Genomic DNA, 19695 nt, shown 5'->3' on the forward strand with positions numbered 1-19695 from the left:
CTCAGCACCCTGCACGGGGTAGATGCCAGGCCAACGTCCCCATCTCGGGGACCCAATGGGACGCGGAGGTCACCCTCTCCCGCGCTCTGCTGCACCACGTGGCCCGTTCCTTCTAAGATCAGTCGACACTCCCACCATTTCCCCCTTTCACAATTTCCCACGTTTCTGTGGTAGATTTCTGGCGCGTCGCGGGGGGTGGGGGCGACGGGACGGGACGGACTCGGACACGGAGGGACCGACAGGAGGCTGCAATTCACGCTTCGCCCAGCAGAGGGCGGCCGAGCCCGCGTCCCTGGGCCGCCGCGCGTGGCCGTCTGTGCGAGGACGGGCGCGGGAGCATCGGGGCGCCGGCGTGGGGGCCAGGGCGAGGGGCGGCGCCACCACGGTCCGCATCGTCGCAGACGGGACGGGGCGCCCGGCTCCCCAGCCGCGCTTGCTGGTCCACGAAATGGGCGGAAATGAAGTCTCCCCACCGGGGTGCGCCCGGGGGCGTTGCTTTCTTTCCTTCTTCCGCCTCCTTCCCTAGACCCCCGGCCATCCCCGGCTCCTGGGGGACCCCACGGCACCTCTCACAGACCCCGCGGCCTAGAGGCGTGGCCACACCACGTGGGCAGACTGTCACTCACACACACACACACACACCCCCAGCGCCCCAGGGACGTGTCCGCCTCCTGGACCCCCAACGCGTCCCCCCAGGCCCCGGGGACTGACAGCGCCCCACGGAGGCCCTCGAAGGCTGAGGCTCTGTGTCCCCCTAGACGAGGCCGCGGTCCAGCCCGCCGCTCCTGAGCTCGTCCCTTACCGGCTCTTCCTCTCGACCCCTCCCGGCCGTGCCCGACGGAGGGGCCCACCTCTCACTGCCTCTTTGTGATCCAAGCGGCGTTTCTGGCCATTTGGGTTTGATGCGTCTTTTCCCAAGTTTTCTTAACTTTTTTGAATGACCTTTCCATCAGGACTCAAGTCTGAGACAAAGGAACAAGCTACATAAAACTTCAGGCCGTCTCTTCTTCCCTGGAGTTGGCCATATCGCCTGCGTTTCTGTCCTTCAGTGAGAAGGGCTCTGTGAGCCACACAGAGCAGTTGAGCGTGTCTCATCTCATGCAATCCTCACAACCACCCCGCCAGGCGCGCGCGAGGCTGGCAGTTCGTGGGTGAGGCTGCCGGACTCTCAGAGGGGCCCAGCCAGGGCTGGTTGGAACAAGCTCTGGCTTGTGACCCGAGTCCTCGCCTCCCACCGCCTCAGCTGCCCCCCTCGGCTGCTGGCCTCTTCCCTGGGGGCATTTGCTGTGTCTGAAAGCAGGTGTGGGCAGCATCAACGTTGTGTAAGGCTGCTAACCCGGCCTACAAGCCCCATGCTGGCTTTCTGCCCTTGAGCTCTTCATCCCTCAGCCCCTTTCCTTGGGCAGAAATCGCTCCGTGTCCGGTGGATCAGCTCATTCACGATTTGGCCTCCATGTTCCCTCTGTTCTGGAATTGCTCCGGCCCCACCTAGGGTAGGTTATGTTTCTTTTACCTCGAAACTTCCTATTTTCTATGTAAGTTCTCCAAATTCACATCCCTAGGCTCCCATTGTATTACCCCACTACTTTTCCCAGCTGGTTAAACGATTTTAATATGTTTTTCTCTCTCTGTTTTATTTTATTTCTTCACTTTCTTGAAGCTCTGCTTTGACAAGGATTTTTACATAAAAAATGGTCAATCCATTGTGCAAATGTTTCTGTATGTGTTTGTGGGGTGTGTGTGCGTATGTGTGAGCCATTTGAGTGTGGGTGTGTGTTAACCTACTGTACCGATTCTCAGGTGTGATTCCAGAACCAGCAGCAGCGCCAGCGCGGGGGGAACCTGTTGGAAATGCAAATTACCGTGCCCACCCCACTGCTGAGTGGGACTCTCTGGCGGGCGGGGCTCAGCAATCTCTGCTTCAACATGCCTTCCAGGTGATTCTCTTGCACCATAAAGTTTGAGAACCACTCTTCTTCAGTATAAACCAGTTTTTATGACCTGCTCCCTAAGACAGAAACTTACGATCTGCTGTTAAGATTGAAACATGTAAACAATAAGAGCTCTGGGGCAGGCCCAGTGGCACAGCAGTGAAGTTCGCAGGTTCTGCTTTGGCGACCGTGGGTTGGCCAGTCTGATCCTGGGTGCAGACCTACGCACTGCTTGTCAAGCCATGCTGTGGTGGCATCCCACATAGAAAGTAGAGGAAGATGGGCACGGATGTTAGTTATCTCAGGGCCAGTCTTCCTCAGCAAAAAGAGGAGGATTGGTGGCAGATGTTAGCTCAGGGCTAATCTTCTTCAAAAAAAAATTTAAAAAATAAATTAAATAAATAATAAGAACTGTGACATTGTTGCAGAGGGCTCAGCAGCCTTCTTTTTTCACATTTCTTTGTTCATTATTTAACTGATAAGACATGCATGTGGGTGCATGCACACCCACACACACTCACTCACTCATCTTCCGACCATCCTCCTATTTTGAGAGGCCTCCTCTCAGCATCTGGCTGTCACTGCTAGGGACATTTATTCATTGAGAAAAGCAGGTCTGAGTGTCAATACGTCACACTGAGGTAGTGGTTTCAAAGAGAATGGCTGAAGAAAGCAATGATTAAGCCAAAGGAATAAAGCTGCAATGGTGGGATTTTAGATTCCTGGCTGACTGGTGGTGGTGGTGGTGGTGGTGGCGGTGGTGGCGGTGGTGGAGGTGATGATGAAGGTAGAAGTGGTGGTAGTGAAAGTGGCGATAGTGGAGGTGATGGTGATGGAGGTGGAGGTGGTGACAGTGAGGGATGTGTTGGTGTCGCTGGTGTCGGAGGTGTGGGTGGTGATGGACATGGTCTGCTTGCATACCAGTCCCTCAGATCACATTACCCTCCTCCCCCACTCCCACCCTGCGTGCACGATGGTTTGTGCGATGGTGCACCTTTGCTTGGACGTGTGTCAGCGTGCATCTGGCCACTTTGGCTGTAGTACCGCCAAAGTTTACAAAACCCCTGAAGCTTTTAAAAGAAAGACGGGGGTTAAACCATTTGGATCCTCCAAATTAGAAAGAATAAATGAACCACCCAGCTGTAGTTATAGGCAATTAATGTGATGCTGGGAGGGCTTTGCTGCAAGATAATGGAAAAGCTGATTATACAGGAGCCAGGAGAAACGAGGGAGGTCAGAGCAGTCCCTCAGCTCTGAAGGAGAGACCAGCGCTCCGCTCCAGCCCTCGGTGGCTGCTTCAAGGCACAGGCCTCCTTCCACACTGGCTTCCAGACCTGACTGCCCGCCCAGGCCCAGCCAGGAAGGCAGGCTGGGCAGCACAGGGTGCCGCTGAGACCAGCCTGTTTACCCAAAGCCGGGAGGAGGCTGCAAGGCTGGAAGCTGGCCTCTTTTGTGCAGCCCCTGCAGCTTCAGAAAGAGAAGGCAGCTGAAAATAAACCCAGGGAAGGGCAAGGAAAATGAGGACAGGACGGGAGAGAGCAGGAGGGGGTTCCCCAGGAGAAGAGACTAAAAGCAGGACTTCTGACCTGGAAAGACACTGGCAGGAGCAGGGAGACTGGAAAACGTGTGTGGCTCAGGTAGCTGACTGGATGTCTCTTTTCACTGTGCAGAGAGGAATCTCAAAAGCGAATCGGCAGCTCCACTCGGTCCCTCTGGCAGGCCCCCCCGGCTCACCTAGCTGCACCCTAACTTTATCTTTGTCTTGATATTTTCTTAACCACTCTCCTGGGGCTTTTGGATATATTTTAAAAATTTTATGTTTTGCTTTCTTAGAACCTACTGCAAATTCTTTTCTAAAATCAAATCAGCGTCTGAATGAAGAGACAACACACAAGCCTGGAGTAGTTGACATGCCTTGTCCTTCGGGGACAACCATTTTCCCTATAAACCTAGTCTTGTCATTAGTCATTGGACCTTGTGAATAATTCGTGTGACCCCTGTGGCCTTTATCTGATGGTAGATGCGGCTAGGTTGGGAGCGAGACTGAGAATTCATGTCCACAGCTTGTAAAGCAACAGCACCATGTAGTGGCTAAGGACCCGGGTTCAAATCCAGGCTCCTCGTACTAGCTGCGTGATTTACTTCGCCTCTCTGTGCATCAGTGTCCTCACCTGTCAAGTGGGGAGAGCAATCAACCTCCCTCGCAGGGGTCCCGTGAGTATTTAGAGATAAAAGATTTAAAGTGTGTGGTTCAGGGCTGAGCACAATGCAAATTCTGACGATGATCATTTTTATTATTATTTCTCTCCGGCGGCAGTCTGGCACCACTGGAGAAACTGCACTATTAGGACTTTTACTGGGTTCAAAGCCGGAGCCACTAGGAGCCACAAAAGCATGGTGACTGGGACATTTGGCCCATACAACCCACCCCCAGACCTCACTGGTTGGCGGAGGCTGTCCACCTCTGGCTGTGCCTGGTCACCCAGTCCTGCCCCACTCTGCCCATGGGACACCATGTTACCACCTCCACCAAGACGGATGCCAAATGGCGTTGGATGGAAAAACCAAGTTCTTGGCTTAGGTGAAGAATAGTTTTTCTTTTTAAGATTTTATTTTTTCCTTTTTCTCCCCAAAACCCCCAGTACATAGTTGTGTATTCTTCGTTGTGAGTCCTTCTAGTTGTGGCATGTGGGACGCCGCCTCAGCGTGGTTTGATGGGCAGTGCCATGTCCGCGCCCAGGATTCGAACCAATGAAACACTGGGCCGCCTGCCGCAGAGCGCACGAACTTAACCACTCGGCCACGGGGCCAGCCCGAGTTGAAGAATAGTTTTTGAAGATTCTTTTTATTTGTTTGTTTGTTTTGGTGCCTGTGCCCCCTGTAGTGTACATTTGGCCCATTTGTAGCTGCCCCCGTCTTCTGAATAACCTGTCTGTGTCTGAGGAAGTCCCGTGCTGTGAGGCTTGACTTCTCAAAGTCAGAATCCCAGTTTCCAGCCTCCCTTGCCGCTGGGATGCAGACAGACTCCATCCATCAGACGCGAGCGCACGGACCTCAGTTAGAGGGGAGCGGTGTGTGGGAACAGGCTCGGTTGGGGGCTTCCATAATGCTGGCACCGGTGAGGCAAATGCACCTGGTTCTGGGTGATGACAGCAGCTGAGGCTGCAGAGGCCCCACGACGCCAGGTCTGGTTCCGGGGGCAGAAGGGCATCAGCCTGGGGCCATCGGGACCGCAGTGGAGTTGAGTTCCCGACGTCTGGGCTATGGGATGATTTTAGGCTCCAATCCTGGAAGATCGGCCTTGATCTGCTCCTCCAGCCTCTCTTTGAGGGGTAAGGCTGTCTCTCTGAGGCTCCTGTTCAGGGGAGACGGGAATTTTACGTCTTCAAACCTAAACTCCGATGTAGATCTTCTCTAGAAGAGCCTGGAGCACTGAGATGGGCCTTGGAGCTCCCCCAGATCTCAAAGGAGCCTCTTGGGCCACCTGGGGCAAGCTGGAAAGCCCTGGGCCATCGGGATCCCAGCCTCCTTCTCAGCCAGGAGCTGGTTGATCTGAGGGTGAGGAGGCCGGGCCTGGGGCTTCTGGGGAGGAAAGGGGACCTCCACCAGGCCTGCCCACCACTGCCCTCAGAGCCAGTCATACCTCTGAATCTGGGGCTGAGGCCACCTCCCAGCTGCCTGCAGAGAACTCACAGCTGCTCAGAAGAGAAGGACACTACCTTAGACTCTGTGTGTGTGTGTGCATGTATGTGTGTACATGTATTTGCACGTGTGCACATATGTGTGCCTATGTGTATACATGTATGCATGCATGTGACTGTGTATGGGTATGTGTGCATGCATGTGTGCACATATGTGTGTCTATGTGTATACATGTATGCACGTGTGTGACTATGTATGGCTGTGTGTGCATGCATGTGTGCATGGGTTTCTGCATGTGTGCACGTCTGTGTATACATGTATGTATGTGTGCATGTGTGGTATGCACATGTATGTGTGTGCATATATTTGTGTGTGTCTATGTGTATACATGTGTGTGACTGTGTATGGGTATGTGTGCATGCATGTGTGCATGTGTATCTGCATGTGTGCACATATGTGTCTATGTGTATACATGTATGCATGTGTGTACACGTTTGTGTGTGTGTGTGTGTAAGGTGCTCTTCTTCTGGGCATTGTCCTTTACCTCAGTTCCTCATCTTATTAAAGCCTCAGAGCTCTTCACTGAATCCTCAGAATATTCAATTAGTCGCCTCTTTGCAGAAGCCAGTGCCGGCACCACCAAAGGGACAGTTGTACTCATTTTCTCTCCTTCAGATGATCCCTGTCCCCAATCAAACTCTCAGAGCAGTTAACTCTTTCTGTGGACAACACTTTTTATCTCCCCTCGTTACTTCCTCCAAGCCACAAACAGCATCTGAGTTCTGGAATGGGATGGTTGCTTTATGCTCTTCGCTTATCACAAACATATGCAATGAACACAATAGCACACACATATCAGGCACTCGCTCTGCGCCAGGCACTGTCGGAAGCGTGGGGGCCCTGGTGTAAAAGGGACAGGGGAGCCTGGAGGGTGGTGGGAGGACCCTCACGCCTCCGGTGAAGAAGGCAGTTTAAAGGGAAGGAGGGGGTGATGGTGGCAGTGGAGGGGAGTGAGGGCGGGAGTCCTCTCTGAGGCCCCCTTGCTGAGAAGGCGGCATCCTGCAAAGAGCCGGGAAAACAGCCACCCCTGAGAAGAAAGAAGCTTGGGTGTTCCAGAGACAAGAGGGCTGGAGTGTGGCAAACAGCACAGAGGAGGGGAGGTCAGGACAGAACGTGTGGGGCCCAGTGCAAAATGAGAAGTCAGGCCCTTGTTCAAAAGTCATTAAGAATTTCCAGACGGTGAGAGCTGAGTAAGAAGCAATCATGGGACCCTGTGTGACTGTAGACGTGGCCTGCCCGCGAAGCCAGCCCTGTGCGAGGACGGGGTTGAGAGGTAGGCAGGGTCACATGGGGAGGCCTTGGGCTGAGGGAACAGTCTGGATTTTATTCCACTTGCAATGGAAGCCAGAGCAAGGGCCCAGGGAGTGGCAAGATCTGACCTGGTGTCCGTCTTTGAACCATCCCCTCCACTGCAGGAGCTGGGCTGGAGGGGAGAGTGGGCTCAGGGGCAACAGACGGGGCGGCCGGAGGAGAGCCAGGACCACGGTGGGGCCTGCGGCTGTACCAGAGGAGCGGTGGGAAGAGGATGGGTTTGGGAACTGTTTCAGAGGGAGCTGATGGGTTGGCTGTGGGTGCCGAGAACACGGGAAGTTCTGCTTGATATCTGCAGTTTGAGACGCCCATTAGCCAAGCCCACGGGATGTGGCCGGGCCCCTCTCCTGGGGTGGCCGCGCCGTCCTCAGCAGACGCCCTTTCTCCTAGAGAAGTCGGATCCCAGCTCACGGCCAGCGATGATGCTTGCTAGACACTCTTCCCAGTCAGAGGCCGTGCTGCCAGATGCTGAATCTCCCCCAGAAGAAATCTGAAGACAAAATGTGCAGCAGCCACTGTCCAAAACCAATATGTACAAAATAGCACAAGCCCATTACAGCAGCGGTGTCACAGCGGTAAACATGCGAGCCCAACATGTTGACTTTGGCAACGCTCATGCAGGTCTCGTCGTGGAAATAGAGTTTTTTGAAAGTGAAAACTGGGAATAGACAGCTCAGCAAGGCTATCCTCTCGAACTGGCATCCAGAGTAACAATAGGAAGGGCACGCATTACCATTTCACAGTCAAATGTCCTGGGGACTCCATGCATGATCTGACTTAGTCCTCCCCACAGCCCTGTGAAGTCAGCATGATTATCCCCATTGCTCAGATGCTGAAAATGGGGCTCAGAGAAGCTGAGTGGTTTGTTCAGGATCACACAGACAATTAAATGAAACTCAAATCAAAAACTAGGGTGGCAGATCCTGTGAGGTGCCAGCCCCCTTTTCCTTGCTAACGGCTCCTAGTTTTTTATGGCAATCTGGCCAGCCCCAGGGGATGCACTATGATTGACCTTAGCTGGTCACAAGAACCCTGTCCCCTTTTCCCCGTGGTTGGTATAGGAGTGAGCATGGGACCCATTCTGACCAATGAGATAGGAGAGAAAGCTGTGGGAGCATGGGCTTCTGGGAAAGATTTTCTTCCCAATAAAAAGGAGAGAACAGCTCAAGGACAAATTCTCTTTGAGTCCTCCATCTCTCCTTCTCGCCCGTGGACATGGTTTAGGGGGTGAGATGTGTGGCCTATGGCAGCCTTTTTAGATCCATGAGGTAACAAGGATAAAGCCAAACAGCTGAAGATGCAAAATGGAAGCTTGGAATGTGCCCAGGTCGAGGATGACATCACTGGGCCATCAAACCAATCGTAGGACCTCCTGTCTCCACACTTCTTGTTGAGTAAGCAGTAAATATCCTTCCAGTTGAAGCCACTGTTCATTGGGTATTTATGAGTTATTTTCAGTTGAACACCCCCTAACATAAACCCTGGATTGGTCTAACTTCAAAGCCCGTGACCTTTTTCCTGTTACCCTCTGATGTTCACATGGGGGTCCAGCTGTCACCCAATGTCCATTGTCACCCTAATGCCCAACCGTTACAGAAGTGATCAGATTTAGAAGCTGCAAGAACTGTCAGTTTAAAGAAGGAGACGGGGTCAGTTCAGCAGGATCAGAAATCTGGCTTCTGGCGTTAATTGTTCTTGGCAGGAATCCTAGGATCACAGAACTTCAAAGGTGGAATAGACCAAACACTCCTCTGGTCCAGCCCCATGTTATGGGTGATGAAACTGAGGCTTCGAGAGGCCGGACGACTTGCGCCGAGGCCCACAGGGAGCAAAGGCCTGAGAGCAACTCAGCTTTCCTGGCTGGCTGTCAGTCCTGCCCTCCACTCTAACTGCTTATCAACTTTCTCCCAAGTCTGATGGGCTAATTGCCTCAAATCAAAAAGAGATTCTCAATTTAATCATATTCTTGCGACAGGATAAACTTTGGTGTCATCATCTGAGGTTTCTTTCACAGATTCCCTTGTCTGGTCAAGTCACCACCCTCTTCCAATGAATTCAGCAGCGCACCCTGCCCAGAAAATGGAAACAACCCGGAGACTTGGAGGAGTGTCAAGTTCTTGGCTTTTCAGATTAGAATTGATTCTTGAACCTCATCACAGAGACGACTGTCTTGAAAGCGAGTTCTGGGTGTTTGGAAATCGAGAGATTAAGCTCTGAGGGGATCCAGTCAGAAGTGGGTGCCACAACAATCAATGGGGAAGAGAGGAGATGGAGAGTCAGCCCGCCACAGCCCCAGTGAAGACTGCCCCGGCTGGAGAAGAAGGGAGCTCAGGTGCTGGGGACGCTCTTAGAAGGGGACTGATGTCCCCTGAGAAGGGACAATAAGGACACAAGACAAGTTTGGGGACGAGACTCAGAACTACTCTCAAGGGGAGTGGGGGAGTTGACAACAGAGCACTAGGATGGGTCTTTGGAATCAGAGCAGAGGGTTCCAGCTGCTTCCTGGCTGGAGCTCTGGGAGGGCAGCACAACGTACAGACAGAATCCATACCACTGCAGACTGGGGAAATAGAGTCGAGATGTTTCCTGGGGGCAGGGGAAGAAAGGGCTGGTGACATTCCTGAGTCTCTCACAGCCCAGGGAGGTTCTAGAGGGTGGCAACCTTCCTGGTGCCCTGAGAAGGCGTGGGCATTGGCTGAAGGAGAGAGCCATAGCTCAAAGGGCATCCTGATGCAGGCATAGCCACAGATGTCACAGTGAACCATACAAGCCTGAGGCCATATGGCACTGTGGCCACCTGTGAACACCAATAAGGGACAGTTCTGGCCAGTGGATCTCATTAGGAATGGATGTCAACAAGGACATATATGAGAGGAAGACTTTCTATTTCCGCAAACCCTAGCACAAGAGGGGCAGATGCTTCTAGATATCACAACCTCACATGTATCACTTATTTCCTGCCCCTAAAATGTTGCATAACAAACAACCACAAGTCTCGATGGTGTACAGGTCATGAGTCCATGGTGTTCAGCTCACCTGGAACGGGCTCTCTCATGTACCCAAAGAAGCTGATCTGCTGATCTTGGCGGGGGTCTCTCATGTTCCTGGGACTGCTGGCTGCTACCTGATCTAGGAGGGTTTGGATCACACCTGGGGTGAGCGGCTCTGCTCCACATGTCTCTCATCCTTCTCCCGGGTCCTTAGGCTAGTGTGGGCATTTCCTTCTCTTAGCAAAGGCAGAGGGAAAGATGAGGTAAGTCTAATCATGCAAGTGCCTTTCCAGCCTCTAATTGCTTCTCATTTGCTAATATCCCATTGGTCAAAGCGAGTCACATGGTCAAGGCCAGAGTCACGGGGGCAGGCACTAGGGAGTTAGGTGGCAAAGTTAACAGATACACGGAGGACGAAGAATTGGGCCACACTTGGAATCTGCCGCACCATGCAAACCACCTCCTGCCCAAGAGCCCTAGAAATGAGACACCATCAAGGGAAAGGGGAGACAATCCCAATTTTAACTGATCTTAAGCACAAAATGGCTGCTAGATCATGAAATTGTCCGAGTTCACCTGCAATTTACTAGATTACGTTTGCTGCCATTAAACAGAAATGGAGACCAGGGTAAAAATTAAGTTTAATTGTAGAAAGATAAAGTTACAATTTTTGCTCATGTGATTTGTGACTGTAATTTGTTTCCACTACCTCCATTAAGCCAAAGATTCAAAATTGCCCAAACCATTGATAAGTCATGCTTAAAGACTATAGAAGCCACTTTTCTGAAGACTTCCAACCAAACCAGGCAGTGACATCCCAAGATAACACAGTTTTACTTCAAAAAAGCAAATAGAGAGGTGAGGAGACATTAAAAATTACAATTTGGGAGCCAGCCCGGTGGCATAGTGGTTAAGTTTGTGCATTCCACTTCAGTAGCCTGGGGTTTGTAGGTTTGGATCCTGGGCACGGACCTAGCACCACTTGTCAAGCCAGGCTGTGGTGGCGTCCCACATAAAATAGAGAAAGATTGGCACAGATGTTAGCTCAGGGCCAATCTTCCTCACCAAAAAATAAATAAATAAATAATCTGATGTGGCCTACAACTGTGGATTCTGGAATAAAGTGTCCAGGGGCCTCTGACACTCTTTCTAGAATACCATCTTTCTAACGACAGCTATCTCTGTACATACAACAATAATTGTCTCAAATGTAAAATACCACTTATCTGGCTAGATCTGTCTGGGTCAAGGCAAAAAATAACATTCAATTGCTTGTTGTCAAATGAATAATGTTATTGTCATTAAACCAGTTCTAGGGTATAATCTGGTGGGTGACAGGTGGCTCTATTTAGGACCGGCTGGGACACCAAGCTCTAAAGACAAACGTTCCATGTTGCTTCTCCTGCCAGAGGTTCTTCCTCAGGTTTGTTGGGAGATGCCCAAAGTAGGGAGGGGCCAGGGCCGAGGGCGCCAGGAGCAAGACCAGGAGGGACTCAGCTACCACAGGATGGAGGAAGGGATCCCATAGGTCTGAGCAGTTTATCTCAGAACCAGTATATCACAAGGTTCTCTCTGAGAGAGAAAGAGAGAGAGGGGGGAAGGGAGATTTTCCTCCCCATTTTCACAGTAACATAAGTGTGCTCATTTGTCAGGTGTCTCTGTCATATCCTGTCATCTTCCGTGTGTATGTGTGTGTGATGTTCCATTCCAAAACAGAAAAGTCTTCAGAGAACGAAATGTTTGTGCCCTTTTTATAAGCCAGGGGTGCCAGCAGAGGGAGGGGCGCTGACTGGCTCAATTCCTTTTGTCCTGATATTTCCTTGTGACTTAAGGTCACAGGGATGCTGTGGGTCAGGAGCTTCACCACAAAGTGGGATTCTTTGAAGGGCAAGGACTGCCCACAGAAGGATGCCCACCATCCCAATAGACGAAAGGAAGTCAAAAGACGCCTGAAATGAATCATCACTTACCATGGGCGAATTGTATGGTATGTGCATTATATCTCAATCAAAAAAAAAAAGAGAGAGAGAGAGACAGTCTGAAGTTTCCAGGTCTCCAGGACCCTTGGAGACTCTTTCATGGCATCCTGAAAACCCCAGCCTGAGCATCAGAGCCATTTCCCTCTATTTACAAAAGCACCAGTGGTCACCTTCTTCAAGGGCCGCTGGAAATGGTGTGGAGAGTCTGGAGCAAACTGCTAAAAACCGTGCAGTCAAAATTCACCTGCGGAGCAGACCTGCTGACTCTGGCACTTCTGGGGGATTGCATATCCTACAGATGTCCCTGGTAGGTGGCCACGTGGAGGCCACACTGGAGCTGCCATAACCCGTCTACAGATGAACACATAGACCTGGGATTTGGGCACCAGCTGGAACGCTGGAGCTGCCAGGTGGAAGGTCTCATTTCTGGTCCCATTTCTCAGGTGCCAACGCTGATGACCAAACTCTCCATCACCAACCTCTGCCCCCACCGGGGAATAAACGCCCACTGGAGACAGAGGGCGCAGCTCTGGGGTCAGGATATTGGGGCCCACGGTCTCGCCCACGATTTTGTCTTCACATCCTGAAAACCCTCTCTCAGGGAGCTGGGAAAATCCAATCGCCCCCACAGCTCAGGGGGCTCTGACTGGAACCAGCAGTAGCACCACCAGACCACCAGACCCATGGCCCCGCAGCTTGGGGTCATCTGCATCCGGTGCTGGGCTCCTCATGGCTCCAGTTAAAGGAAGGCATTAGTGTGCCTTAATCCATTTGAATGACTTCAAATCCAGCTGGCCGCTGCCTTGGCACTGCAGCCCAGCTTTCCGCCCCACCACCACCTCCTTTGCGGTCAGCCCGCGGGACTCACAGCATCGCGGTTGCCCAGACAACACCTCAACCCACGGCCAGAGCTGCATCGTGATTGGTCCAAGCTCAAGAGCTTGCTAATCTCCCTAGCAGCGATTGATTAGAAGTGGACACGTGACACAGCCTGGATCGGTTTCCCGCCTCCTAGTGGAGAGACGGCCTTCCTCCGGAGACTGTCTGGATGTGACAGCCCGAGGGATGCCCAGAGCCCCAGTGGGCCAACCCTGGTACCACCCTCCCTTCAAACGACTGGTGTGAAATAACATATAGCCCCATCGCCTTCGCCAGTTTCTGTCGGGCGTTTCTGTTCCCTCTGCTGGAAGCATCCGCGCTGCTCTTGATTCCACGAATGCTGAGAACACCTCCTGGACCTGTGCGGAGCCAAGTCCTGCTTTGGTTGTGCCTCCTCTCACATGGGGCGTTTCCCTTCCTTCCTCACGTGCGTGATCTTCGCTTGACCTTCTCTAGCAACCGGACCGGCTCTTTAGTGAGAATTACGTCTGTTTACTCTCCCACCCAAGTCCCCCCACCACCTGCGGAGAGCCAGAGCAGTGGAGTCACTGCCCTTCCCTGAGATCCTGCCCTGTGTCAGACTGTGGGCCGGGGCTTACACATGCTAAGTCTTATCCTCCCCTCTGGGGTGTTATTGTTTGGATTTACATATATGGGGACTGAAGCTCAGAGAGGTTAAGTGGCTAGTCCACAGTCACAAAGCTGGAAGTTGACAGAAACAGAAGTTGAGCCCTTCATAGACAGTCCTGTTGCACAGGAAGTGTTCCACCGGCTACCTTAGGCCTCTGCTGTCACCCCTTCTCTCTCCTCTCCCTCCTGGCCCCTGCTCTTCATCACACCCCCACCCTGACCTCGCTACATGGCAGAGGAGTGGGAGCACAAGTGGCCTCCACCTCGTGGAAGGGGAAAGGAGGGAGTATCAGTTGTCATTGCCACACTGTCTGTGTCACACACCACCGAGACCCTCAGTGACATGTGATGATGAGCTATGTGTCCCTGCTCTGCTGGCTTTGGGCTTACCAACATGACTTGTTTCAGCCAGTAGGCACCTGGGGAGAGTGACGCCACGATGGTTCTGAGGAGAACTTGTCTGTTCCCACTTGATTTGTTGCACTTTCACCATCACTATGAGAAAAAGCTTCTCTGGAGCAGCTGCTGCCCCTTGAGCCTGGGCCAGACATGCACACACCTCTCCAGGTGAGTCGTCCCAGCTGATCCCGAGCTCTGGAGGGAAAAGCTAAGGCTCCCAGCCAAGTGCAGACACCGAGCGAGGCCAACTGAAGTGAGCAGAGCAGCCCCAGCCACCTCCGTAAATGCGTAACACGTATCACTGAGGTTCTTGGTTGTTGGCTACATGCGTAGCGGGGAGGGTCATATTGTGTTCTGTTTGCACCGATATTTTCATAACTCGTGCTGGTTTGCCACCTCGTTGACAAAAGAACTGTTTTGGCTTCACAGTGCTATTTCTAGAAGGTGTTGAGGGTAAAACACTTAGTAGAGGACTTGGTATAAAGTGGACACTTCCTAAATGCAGTGGTGATGATGATGATGATGATGAAGATGAAGATAACGATGGTGGGGGTGACAATGATGATGACAGTGCTGGAGGTGATGATGATGACAATGGTGGAGGTGATGATGACAGTGGTGGGGGTGATGATGATGACAATGGTGGGGATGATGATGATGACGATGGTGGGGGTGATAATGATGATGACAATAGTGGAGGTGATGATGATGACAGTGGTGGTGATGATGATGACAATGGTGGGGATGATGATGATGATGATGGTGGGGGTGATAATGATGATGACAATGGTGCAGGTGATGATGATGACAGTGGTGGTGATGATGATGATGACAATGGTGGGGATGATGATGATGACGATGGTGGGGGTGATAATGATGATGACAATGATGGAGGTGATGATGATGACAGTGGTGGTGATGATGATGACAATGGTGGGGATGATGATGATGATGACAATGGTGGAGGTGATGATGATGATGACAATGGTGGTGATGATGATGACAATGGTGATGATGATGATGACAATGGTGGGGATGATAACGATGATGACAATGGTGGAGGTGATGATGATGATGACAGTGGTGGTGATGATGACAGTGGTGGTGATGATGATGATGGTGACAATGGTGGGGGTGATAATGATGATGACAATGGTGGAGGTGACGATGATGGTGGTGGTGGTGATGATGACAATGGTGGGGGTGATGATGACAGTGGTGGTGATGATGATGACAATGGTGGGGGTGATGATGATGACAATGGTGGAGGTGACGATGATGGTGGTGGTGGTGATGACAAGGGAGGTGGTAGTGATGATGATGATAGTGGTGGTGGTGATGCTAATTCTGTGAGGCACTAAGTAGAACCCTGGCTGCTCAGGGACACCCTTGAGCTCCCCACTCCTCTCCACGGAAGGAGAACCTTTTTTCTAGAAAGCGCTTGGTGCTACAGAGAGCCTCAGGCTGGCAACCCAAGTAGCACCTCCTTAATTTCAATCCAATTATGCAGCAGATGGCCCAGGCCTGAGTGGCTTTCTCTAATGGTATTTACCTGCTCCTGGCATTTTAGCTGATAAACACAGAAGATAACTCTTCAAAAAAAAATTAACGAGATTATTATGGAAAATAAACAACCATCAATTAAGGCATCACAGAAAAATGGGGATTAAAAGGAGCCGATGTGATGGACTTTTTCATCTTGTTATTTTTGGCAGGAGGCCAAGACCTGACAGACTGAGGTGATAACAAGGAAAAAGAAAAGCTGTCGAACCACACCACTCATCTGTCAGTAGCCAGGCTGTGGCAGCGGTCATCCTTCTGGGACCTCCTAGGCTCTCTGGGGGCAGGTTAGGACCTCTCCTCTCTGTCCTCCATGGGTTTCCTAGGGAGCCTTGGGCAGTGAGGGCTGCAGTCACCGGCAGGAGGCGGGTTGAGGCGCTCTGCTGTCACTAGAACGGGAGTGGGGCACCAGAAGGCGCAGGTGAAAACTGATTCCCTCACTCCACAAACGTGCCAGTCCCCCGAGGGAGAGGATGCCCTGTCCTCACGGAGGTTACATTCAAGAGGGAAAGACACACCCAACAAGTAAACGAAGTGATTGAAAGTATTAACAATGCTTGAAAGAGTAGGAAAGCAAACACACAGAGTAAAATTGGTTGAATCTCCAGGCTCTTTAGCAGGGTTTGCTGTTATTTGCAACTCAGTTACTGAAACTCATCCTTGGCCTGTACAAAACTCAGCCACTCGCCACCCATCCCTGGGGTAGCTTCCTTGTCCCTCCCTGCCAGGCTCCGGGCCTGGTGGAGGCCAGGGAGGAATAAGTTGAAGGGATGGTAAGCTTCAAGAAGAGTTGTACCAGGAACATTCTGGCTCTGGAACCACTTTCAATCCGACTCCAGGCCTTTGCTTGCTGAAGGCTGTCCTTACCTCGCATAGGAATCAGCATGAGCTGTGTGTGCCCGCAGGCTCAAGACACACCTGCCATCCTGCCACAGGTGGCTTCTGCTGCCCCTAGCAGGGATTCGTGTTCTTAATTTCCTCTTCCATCTCTCCCCAGGACTCTGGCTGTATGGTGATAGAAGATCGCTATGATGAAGGTCAACCTTGTGGATGATACTTTTTTGCTGGGCCAATTACTTTGCATAAAGCCGGAAAATGATTCATCTGTGTAGTCCAGCTTAGCAGGTCCTCAGCAGAGAACACCTTTAGAAAGCGACGGAGAGGGTGAAATCGATTTTCCTATGAGGGTATACATTTCTGCGTCCTCACCATATGCAGTTGGATGAGTTATAAGCACACATGCCCATTACTTCTATTCAGTTTGACACACTTAGAATAAATGGCCAGGCTTTAGAGCTGCTTCTGTTTTATCTTTGTAGTTCTGGGCCCAAGAAGGCAAACTCTTTCAGTTTTAGTTCCTGTGTCTTCAAGGCTGTACCCTTGAGTTTTGGCAGAAAGTCCTTAAGGATTCCGGGCTGCTGTGCCCCTGGGGCTTCGAACTTCCAGAACTTTCTCCCATTCCATTCTCTTTTTTTCTGGGCTCACGGATCCTCATCTCCTTTGAAATCCCTGTGGATAAGATGGTGAAACACAGGCTGGAAGCCACTGAGATCTGAGAGCTGAGCAACTAGTTGAACAACTGTGCCTAAAGGTGTCCCAGAAGCAGATGGGTGTTAACTGAATGGGGTCTGCAAGGGAGGCCCTGGCTGCCCTTGGCACTTCCTTGTTCTATATTTGTGTCTGCAACAGCTGAATTCGGACATGACCTGGGTATAGAAAACATATTAGCCTAATAGTTAAGAATATGGGCTGGCACCAAACCGCTGGGTTGAAGTCCGGCACTGCCACACACTAGCTAGTTGTCCTGGAGCAAGTTATTTAACTTCCCTATGCCTCAGTTTACTCATCTATATAATGGGAATCCTAATAGTTTCCACTTTAGAATTGTTGCGAGGATTGAGAGTTAAGCACCTAGAATTTACTGTTCCTGTGTTGGTCGTTGTTACAACAGTTGTTGGGTGTAGTTGTAATAACAGGGAGTTGCAACACTAGCAGGTGGGAGGGGGAGTAAATGCACCAGCTGACAAAATGGGATCCAGAATATCTCACTAAGTCACGGTGATGGGCAAATTTAACAATAAAGCTGACTGCTGTGCCCCCAACAGCACAGGATGAGAAAAACATGGTTTTGCAGTAGTACAGGAGAAAATGATGTGAGGGATCGTTCCATAGTAAATTTAATAGGAATCAACTCAAGTGGTGGGTTACCATACAAAAAAATCTTACATAATCTCCCCCCGTGTCCCTTAGATGTGGGTGATTGGAAGGGGGAGGGCACCGGCCTTAGCCTGGACAGGCAGACCACACCTGGACAAATTTGGGGTGCCCACTGTGAAGGGAGTCTAGACAGGCAGGAATGCGTGCAGAGGAGAGTGAGCTGATCCTGCAGGGGCTGGAAGGCATGTGACTCAGTAAGCGATGCCACCTGTGGTAACAAACAAGTCCCTAACCACAGAGACGGAACACAGTCGTTAATTACTTGCTCACCTAACCGATGTTCTGACGTAGGGGTGAGCCATCCTCCAGCAGTGGGCCAGGGCACCTCCCTTTGTGCTGAAAGAGTGTGGAGACTATAAGTGGAAGGCGTGTATGGGTCAGGTCTGGAAATGGCCACACGCATTCACTCACATTCTAGAGCCCCTGTGGTCACACCTGCAGGAGATGCTAGGTAGTGCAGTCTGGCCATGAGGCCAGCAGAAGAGACGCACTTGGCGATCAGCCACTGGCATCTGCCACTCTACGAATTGTGAAGAAGGTCCAAGAAGCAGGACGCTGAGCCCGAGAAGAGTGGGAGGGCTTAAGATGTGTCTCCAAACATTGGAAAGGTCTCTTTGTAAAAGAGAGGATCATCTTTGTTGGTGTTACTTCAGAGGGCAGAAGCAGAACCTGTGGATGGAGAGATCTAGGGAGGCTGGTGGGGTGAACGACCATCCTAGTTTGCCTGGACTGTCTGGTTTTAGCAATGAAAGCCTACCTCCTGGGAAACCCGTCCGATGACATCAGATGACGTTGGTCATCCCAGCGTGGCCAACTTTGGGTTGACACAGGTGTGTCTATCCTAGGAGCTATCCCGGGCAACACTCCTTCCCCCGTCCCCCCACTCATTTAGATATGAGTGACAGTGTTGTTGGCCGTCAGTTCAATGTTAATGAGCCAACAATAGATGTTAAATAAGGTGTCTTTAAAGAGAAGTACATTGATTGACTGATGAAAATGTTGCAGCCAGAGGTTTGCAGGAACCTAACCCAGTGTTTCCCCTAGGAGCGATGGTGCAGTATTCGCTAATTCCATTTCATGGTGACTTTATAGAACATAGCTACTGAAGATAACAAGAATTGACTTTATATCCATACAATGGAATATTTTCGGCCATAAAAAGAAAAGAAGTCCTGATGCATGCCACAACATGGATGAACCTTGGAAACATTTTGCTGAGTGAAGTCAGTCACAAAAGACCATGTTTTGTGATTCAATTTTATGAAATGTTCACAATAGGGAAATCTCTAGAGACAGAAAGATTAGTGGTTGCTTGGGGCTGGCCGATGGAGGGGAGAGGGAGAGTTAGAGGGGAACAATAGCCCCGGGGTACAGGGTTTCTTTTTGGGTGATAAAAATTGTCTGAAATTGACTTTGTGATGGTTGCACATATCTATGGCTATACAAAAACACTGAATTGTATACTTTAAATGGGTGAATTGTATGGTATGTGAATTATATCTCAATAAAGCTGTTTAAAAAAATAACCCTCATGTGTGACTCACAGGAGGGACAGGACGGGGACACACCTGGCTAGCTTCACCCTCAGCACCTCCTGCATCCTTGCTCTGACATCCTCTGCCCTTCAGAGGTGGGTTCAGCCCCCACTCCCGGCTTCTTTGGGGGGAGCAGCCCCCACGCCGATCTGCCCTCTCCAGCGTGCCCCCCTCCGAAAGCTGGCAAATTGAATTCTCCCATCACATATGGAAGACTTTCCAGCAGAGGTGCCCAAATACAGCGCGGGCGCTCCAGGAGGAAGCGATTCCTCCTTCTCTAATGGTTTGAGCACCATTTGGAAGATGACCTCGTGGATTCCTCTGGGATCCAAGCAGCCCATTGCAGGGGTTCTAGGTGACACAGCTGTAAGATCTCTTCCAACCCAGAGAGCCTTGCATTAGTCAGGAATGACATTGATCACAATTAACAAAATGCCTGACAAACAGTAGACAGCAATGAACAGAGGCAATTATCTCACATGGCCAGAAGTCGGGAGGTGGGCAGGTCCAGGATGGGTGCGGGTGCCCCAGTCTGCCATCCTCAGCATGTGGCTGTCCATCC

At 51.2% G+C, this 19695-nt stretch overlaps 1 long non-coding RNA gene across 1 annotated transcript; it reads left to right on the forward strand.

The window, feature by feature from the left end:
• The first annotated feature begins 330 nt into the window (after window positions 1-330).
• Window positions 331-16674, forward strand: LOC111771419 (uncharacterized). The gene is made up of 3 exons (XR_002805243.2): window positions 331-1493; window positions 15537-15668; window positions 16379-16674. It is a non-coding gene; the product is annotated as an uncharacterized lncRNA (long non-coding RNA).
• The last annotated feature ends 3021 nt before the right edge of the window (window positions 16675-19695 follow it).

Source organism: Equus caballus, chromosome 31 (assembly GCF_041296265.1).
Source record: "Equus caballus isolate H_3958 breed thoroughbred chromosome 31, TB-T2T, whole genome shotgun sequence".
Lineage (NCBI taxonomy): Eukaryota > Metazoa > Chordata > Mammalia > Perissodactyla > Equidae > Equus > Equus caballus.